The sequence below is a fragment of the Saccostrea echinata genome, unplaced genomic scaffold (assembly GCF_033153115.1).
Source record: "Saccostrea echinata isolate AGI-Se365-2 ecotype Australia unplaced genomic scaffold, CSIRO_AGI_Sech_v1 ptg000001l, whole genome shotgun sequence".
In the NCBI taxonomy this organism is placed as follows: Eukaryota; Metazoa; Mollusca; class Bivalvia; order Ostreida; family Ostreidae; genus Saccostrea; species Saccostrea echinata.
The window spans coordinates 35018967-35026570 of NW_026889750.1; positions in this window are offsets into that span (position 1 = coordinate 35018967).

Genomic DNA, 7604 nt, shown 5'->3' on the forward strand with positions numbered 1-7604 from the left:
AGATGAATTGATCGATTTACTTCAAATTTTCAGAGTTTATGTCTTATCCTCTGAAGTTTGTACCGGCATTTCAAAATTTGAAAAAACACTTCCGGTCGGAAGTTATCGCCCTTTTATTAAAATTCAGAGGACCTCCTTGTCTGTGATGGAACTCAAAAACGGCTTAAGCTAGAGCGCTGAAATTTTCAGTGATGATAGAGGACATGTTGCCATTATGCAACTGGGTTTAGATATTTTCCGGAAGTGCCTAGTATGGAAGCTCGGTAGGGGTCGAAATTTAGGACACGAATCATGAATGAATTTTTGAGACATTTTGTATCATATCTTTTAAAGTATAATTATTTTGTTAAAATATACTGAACAATATTTGTGCAAAATGACAAGATCTTTAATATGATATCAAGAAAAAAGGGCTGACTTGTCATATTAGGGGCTGAGAGGGGCCAAAAGTATTAAATCAATAACTCTTTAACGATCAATATTTTGTAATGCATTACTGAAGCAAAAATGTTTATTTTAACAATTTACAACTATATATTACAATATTCACATCATATGTTACATAATTAGGGGCCATAAGGGGCCAGAATGCTAAATCTTTGACGCTTTATATCTCAAAAGTGGGAAATATTTAGATAAGCAATATTGAACAAGAGATGTTCAAAATTATGTTCTAAACAATATGCAATTTTTCATTTTTTGCTAAACGTCCCCATTAAGGAGTTGAAGGGCCGGCCCCTAAATATTTCTTTTGCAAATATCTCAGAAACGAAAAAGAATTTCTGACTAGTTGTTGAACAAAAAATATTCAAAATCATGAGAGCTTTAAAGTTATATGAAGAAAAAGGGCCTGGCCCTTCATAATAGGGGCTGAGAGGGGCCGAAAGTCTTTGAACAATAACTCTTTAACGATCAATATTTTGTAATGCATTACTGAAGCAAAAATATTTATCTCAACAATTTACAACTATATATTACAATATTCACATCATATGTTACATAATTAGGGGCCATAAGGGGCCAGAATGCTAAATCTTTGACGCTTTATATCTCAAAAGTGGGAAATATTTTGATAAGCAATATTGAACAAAAGATGTTCAAAATTATGTTCTAAACAATATGCAACCTTTCATTTTTTGCTTAACTCCCCCATTAAGGAGTTGAAGGGCCAGCCCCTAAATATTTCTTTTGCAAATATCTCAGAAACGAAAAAGAATTTCTGACTAGTTGTTGAACAAAAAATATTCAAAATCATGAGAGCTTTAAAGTTATATGAAGAAAAAGGGCCTGGCCCTTCATAATAGGGCCTGAGAGGGACCGAAAGTCTTTGAACAATAACTCTTTTACGATCAATTTTTTGTAATGCATTACTGAAGCAAAAATATTTATCTCAACAATTTACAACTATATATTACAATATTCACATCATATGTTACATAATTAGGGGCCATAAGGGCCAGAATGCTAAATCTTTGACGCTTTATATCTCAAAAGTGGGAAATATTTTGATAAGCAATATTGAACAAGAGATGTTCAAAATTATGTTCTAAACAATATGCAATTTTTCATTTTTTGCTAAACGTCCCCATTAAGGAGTTGAAGGGCCGGCCCCTAAATATTTCTTTTGCAAATATCTCAGAAACGAAAAACAATTTCTGACTAGTTGTTGAACAAAAAGTGTTCAAAATCTTGAGAGCTTTAAAGTGACCTGAAGAAAAAGGTGCTGGCCCCTCAAAATAGGGGCTGAGAGGGGCCGAAAGTCTTTGAATAATAACTCTTTAACGATCAATATTTTGTAATATATTACTGAAGCGAAATAGTTCATCTTCACACTTTTTGTCTAAATAACATGATGTGGATATCATATGCTATGCAATAAGGGGTCTTTAGGGCCAGATTGTATAATCTTAGGCGCAATATATCTCGAAAAGGAAGAATATTTTGATAAACAGTATTGAGCACAAGACGTTCAAAATAATTTTCTGAACAATATGTACTCTTTCAATTTTTGCTAGACGTCCCCATTTAGGACTTGAAGGGCCGGTCCTTAATATTCCTTTTGCATATATCCCGAAAACAAAAAAAGAATTTCTGAATAGTTGTTAAACAAAAAGTGTTCAAAATCATTAGAGCTTTAAGATGATATCAAGAAAAAGGGGCTGATCTCTCACATAAGGGGCCAAGAAGGGCCGAAAGTCTTTAATCTATAGCCCTTTAATGATCTATATTTTGTTAAGCATTACTAAAGCAAAATTGTTCTTCTTAACAATTTATTTATATCATTATATTTGAACGGAAATCTCAATCAAATTCTTATCTCATCTTATCAAAAATCGGACGGAAGACCCACTCGTTGCTCGCAACGAGATCGCATCTAGTTATTAGGGTCTTCCGTCTTCTGCGGAAGACCCTTCTATTATTCTATTGTTGATTTTTCACTTTTCTTCTTCTTCTTATTATTATTATTCTTTTTTTTTTCCTTACCGATTTTGTGCAGAAGATTTCTCGGAGATCGCTCGATCGATTTGCTCCAAATTTTCAGGGTTAATGCGTTGGTATCTGAAGTTTATAACGCCTCATCAGTTTTTGAAAAATCACTTCCGGTCAGAAGTTATCGCCCTTTGATCGATTTTTAGATAGACCTTGTGTCTGCACAAAAACTCAGGAACGACAAATGCTAGAGTGTTGAAACTTTCAGTGGTGATAGAGGACATGTTCTAGATGTGCACCTTGGTTTTCATATTTTCCGGAAGTGCAAAATATGGAAGCTCGGTAGGGGTCAAAATTTAGGACGTGATTTATGGGTGAATTTTAGAGACATTTCTGATAATAAAATTTTAAATAGAAGTATTTTGTTAAAACATATTGAACAAAAAGTCTTCAAAATCACAAGACCTTTCATTTGGTATCAAGAAAAAGGGTCTGACCCCTCAAATTAGGGGCTCAGAAGGGCCAAAAGTCTTTTATCTATAACTCTTTTATGATCAATATTTTGTTATACATTACTGAAGCAAAAATGTTTATCTTAACATTCTGTGGCTATATATTATAAAATTTTGATCATATGTTACGTAATAAGGGGCCATAAGGGGCCAGAATGCTAAATCTTTGACACTTTGTATCTCGAAAAGGAGAAATATTTTGATAAGCAATATTGAACAAAAGATGTTCAGAATAATGTTCTAAACAATATACACCCTTTTAATTTTTGCAAGACATCCCCATTAAGGACTTGGAGGGCTGGCCCCTAAATATTGTTATTCTATATATCTCTTAAACGAAAGGAAATTTCTGAATAGTTGTTGAACAAAAAGTCCTCAAAATCACAAGACCTTTCATTTGATATCAAGAAAAAGGGGCTGACCCCTCAAATTAGGGGCTCAGAAGGGCCAAAAGTCTTTTATCTATAACTCTTTAATGATCAATATTTTGCTATAAATTACTGAAGCAAAAATGTTCATCTTAACATTCGTTAACTATATATTATAAAATTTTGGTCATATGTTACGTAATAAGGGGCCATAAGGGGCCAGAATGCTAAATCTTTGACACTTTGTATCTCGAAAAGGAGGAATATTTTGATAAGCAATGTTGAACAAAAGATGTTCAGAATAATGTTCTAAACAATATACACCTATTTAATTTTTGCAAGACATCCCCATTAAGGACTTGGAGGGCTGGCCCCTAAATATTGTTTTTCTGAATATCTCTTAAACGAAAGGAAATTTCTGAATAGTTGTTGAACAAAAAAACTTCAAAATCACAAGACCCTTCATTTGATATCAAGAAAAAGGGGCTAACCCCTCAAATTAGGGGCTCAGAAGGGCCAAAAGTCTTTCATCTATAACTCTTTAATGATCAATATTTTGTTATAAATTACTGAAGCAAAAATGTTCATCTTAACATTCTGCAACTATATATTATAAAATTTTGATCATATGTTATGTAATAAGGGGCCATAAGGGGCCAGAATGCTAAATCTTTGACACTTTAAATCTCGAAAATGGAAAATATTTTGATAAGCAATATTAAACAAAAGATGTTCAGAATAATGTTCTAAACAATATACACCCTTTTAATTTTTGCAAGACATCCCCATTAAGGACTTGGAGGGCTGGCCCCTAAATATTGTTATTCTATATATCTCTTAAACGAAAGGAAATTTCTGAATAGTTGTTGAACAAAAAAACTTCAAAATCACAAGACCTTTCATTTGATATCAAGAAAAAGGGTCTGACCCCTCAAATTAGGGGCTCAGAAGGGCCAAAAGTCTTTTATCTATAACTTTTTAATGATCAATATTTTGTTATATATTACTGAAGCAAAAATGTTCATCTTAACATTCTGCAACTATATATTATAAAATTTTGATCATATGTTACGTAATAAGGGGCCATAAGGGGCCAGAATGCTAAATCTTTAACACTTTATATCTCGAAAAGGGAAAATATTTTGATAAGCAATATTGAACAAAAGATGTTCAGAATAATGTTCTAAACAATATACACCCTTTTAATTTTTGCAAGACATCCCCATTAAGGACTTGGAGGGCTGGCCCCTAAATATTGTTATTCTATATATCTCTTAAACGAAAGGAAATTTCTGAAAATCACAAGACCTTTCATTTGATATCAAGAAAAAGGGGTTGATCCCTCAAATTAAGGCCCAGAAGGGCCAAAAGTCTTTCATTTATAACTTTTAAATAATCAATATTTTGTTATAAATTCCTGAAGGAAAAATGTTCATCTTAACATTCGTTAACTATATATTATAAAACTTTGATCGTGTGTTCAAAATAATGGGCCATAAAGGGCCAGAATGCCAAATCTTTGACACCTCGAACAAGGGGAAATATTTTGATCAGTAATATTGAACAAAAGATGCTCAGAATAATGTTATAAACAATATGCATCCTTTCACTTTTTATAGACGAATATCTCAGTCAAGATCTTGACTTATCTCATCCAAAATCAGACGGAAGACCCACTCGTTGCTCGCAACGAGAACCATCTAGTTATTATTCTTTTTTTTTTTCCTTACCGATTTTGTGCAGAAGATTTCTCGGAGATCGCTTGATCGATTTGCTTCAAATTTTCAGGGTTAAGGCGTTGCTATCTGAAGTTTATAACGGCATTTCAGTTTTTGAACAATCACTTCCGGTCAGAAGTTATCGCCCTTTGATCGATTTTTAGATAGACCTTGTGTCTGCACAAAAACTCAAGAACGACAAATGCTAGAGTGTTGAAGCTTTCAGTGGTGATAGAGGACATGTTCTAGATGTGCACCTTGGTTTTCAAATTTTCCGGAAGTGCGAAGTATGGAGGCTCGGTAGGGGTCGAAATTTAGGACGAAATTTTTGAGTGAATTTTAGAGACATTTCTTATAATAACATTTTAAATAAAAATATTTTGTTAAAATATATTGAACAAAAAGTCTTCAAAATCACAAGAACTTTTATTTGATATCTAGGAAAAGGGGCTGACCCCTCCAATTAGGGGCTCAGAAGGGCCAAAAGTCTTTTATCTATAACTCTTTAATGATCAATCTTTTGTTATAAATTACTGAAGCAAAAATGTTCATCTTTACATTTTGCAACTATATCTTATAAAATTTTGATCATATGTTACGTAATAAGGGGCCATAAGGGCCCAGAATGCTAAATCTTTGACGCTTTGTATCTCGAAAAAGAGAAATATTTTGATAAGCAATATTGAACAAAAGATGTTCAGAATAATGTTTTAAACAATATACACCCTTTCAATTTTTGCAAGACATCCCCATTAAGGACTTGGAGGGCTGGCCCCTAAATATTGTTATTCTATATATCTCTTAAACGAAAGGAAATTTCTGAATAGTTGTTGAACAAAAAAACTTCAAAATCACAAGACCTTTCATTTGATATCAAGAAAAAGGGTCTGACCCCTCAAATTAGGGGCTCAGAAGGGCCAAAAGTCTTTCATCTATAACTCCTTAACGTTAAATATTTTGATATTAATTATTCAAGCAAAAATGTTCATCTTCACAATTTGCAACCATTTATTTGAAAATTTTCTTCAAATATTATGCAATTAGGGGCCATAAGGGGCCAGAATGCTTAATCTTTGACGCTTTATATCTCGAAAAGGGGAAACATTTTGAAAAGCAACAAAAGTTGTTTAGAATGACGTTCTCAACAATGTGCATCCTTTGAATTTTTCCTAAACAGCCCCTATAAGGACTTAAAGGGACGGCCCCTAAATATTTCAAGTCTACATATCTCGAAAACGAAACGAAACTTCTTTTCCTTACCGATTTTGTGCAGAAGATATCTCGGATATCGCTCGATCGATTTGCTTCAAATTTTCAGGGTTAATGCGTTGGTATCTGAAGTCTATAACGGCATTTCAGTTTTTGAACAATCACTTCCGGTCAGAAGTTATCGCCCTTTAATCGATTTTTAGATAGACCTTGTGTCTGCACAAAAACTCAAGAACGACAAATGCTAGAGTGTTGGAACTTTCAGTGGTGATAGAGGACATGTTCTAGATGTGCACCTTGGTTTTCACATTTTCCGGAAGTGTGAAGTATGATAGCTCGGTAGGGGTCAAAATTTAGGACGTGATTTATGAGTGAATTTTAGAGACATTTCTGATAATAAAATTTTAAATAGAAGTATTTTGTTATAACATATTGAACAAAAAGTCTTCAAAATCACAAGACCTTTTATTTGATATCAAGAAAAAGGGACTGACCCCTCAAATCAGGGCCTCATAAGGGCCAAAAGTCTTTCATCTATAATTCTTTATTGATCAATATTTTGTTATAAATTACTGAAGCAAAAATGTTCATCTTAGCATTCTGCAGCTATATATTATAAAATTTGGATCATATGTTACGTAATAAAGGGGCATAAGGGGCCAGAATGCAAAATCTTTGACACTTGATATCTCGAAAAGGGGAAATATTTTGATAAGCAATATTGAACAAAAGATGCTCAGAATAATGTTTTAAACATTATGCATCCTTTTACTTTTTATAGATGAATATCTCAGTCAAGATCTTGACTAATCTTATCCAGAATCAGACGGAAGACCCACTCGTTGCTCGCAACGAGAACCATCTAGTTATTATTATTTTTATTCTTTTTTCTTCTTACAAAATTTGTGCAGACGATTTCTCGGAGATGGCTCGTTCGATTTTATTCAAATTTTCGTGGTAGATGCGTTGACATCTGAAGTTAATTCCGGCAATTCCGTTAAGGGATATTTACTTCCGGTCGGAAGTTATCGCCCTTTTATCAAAATTTAGAGGACCTCCTTGTCTGCGATGGAACTCAAAAACGGCTTAAGCTAGAGTCCTGAAACTTTCAGTGATGATAGAGGACATGTTGCCATAATGCACCTGGGTTTAGATATTTTCCGGAAGTGCCTAGTATGGAAGCTCGGTAGGGGTCAAAATTTAGGACACGAATTATGAGTGAATTTTTGAGACATTTTGTATCATATCTTTTAAAGTATAATTATTTTGTTCAAACATATTGAACAATATTTGTGCAGAATGAAAAGGTCTGTAACATGATATCAAGAAAAAAGCGCTGACTCATCACATTAGGGGCTGGTAGGGGC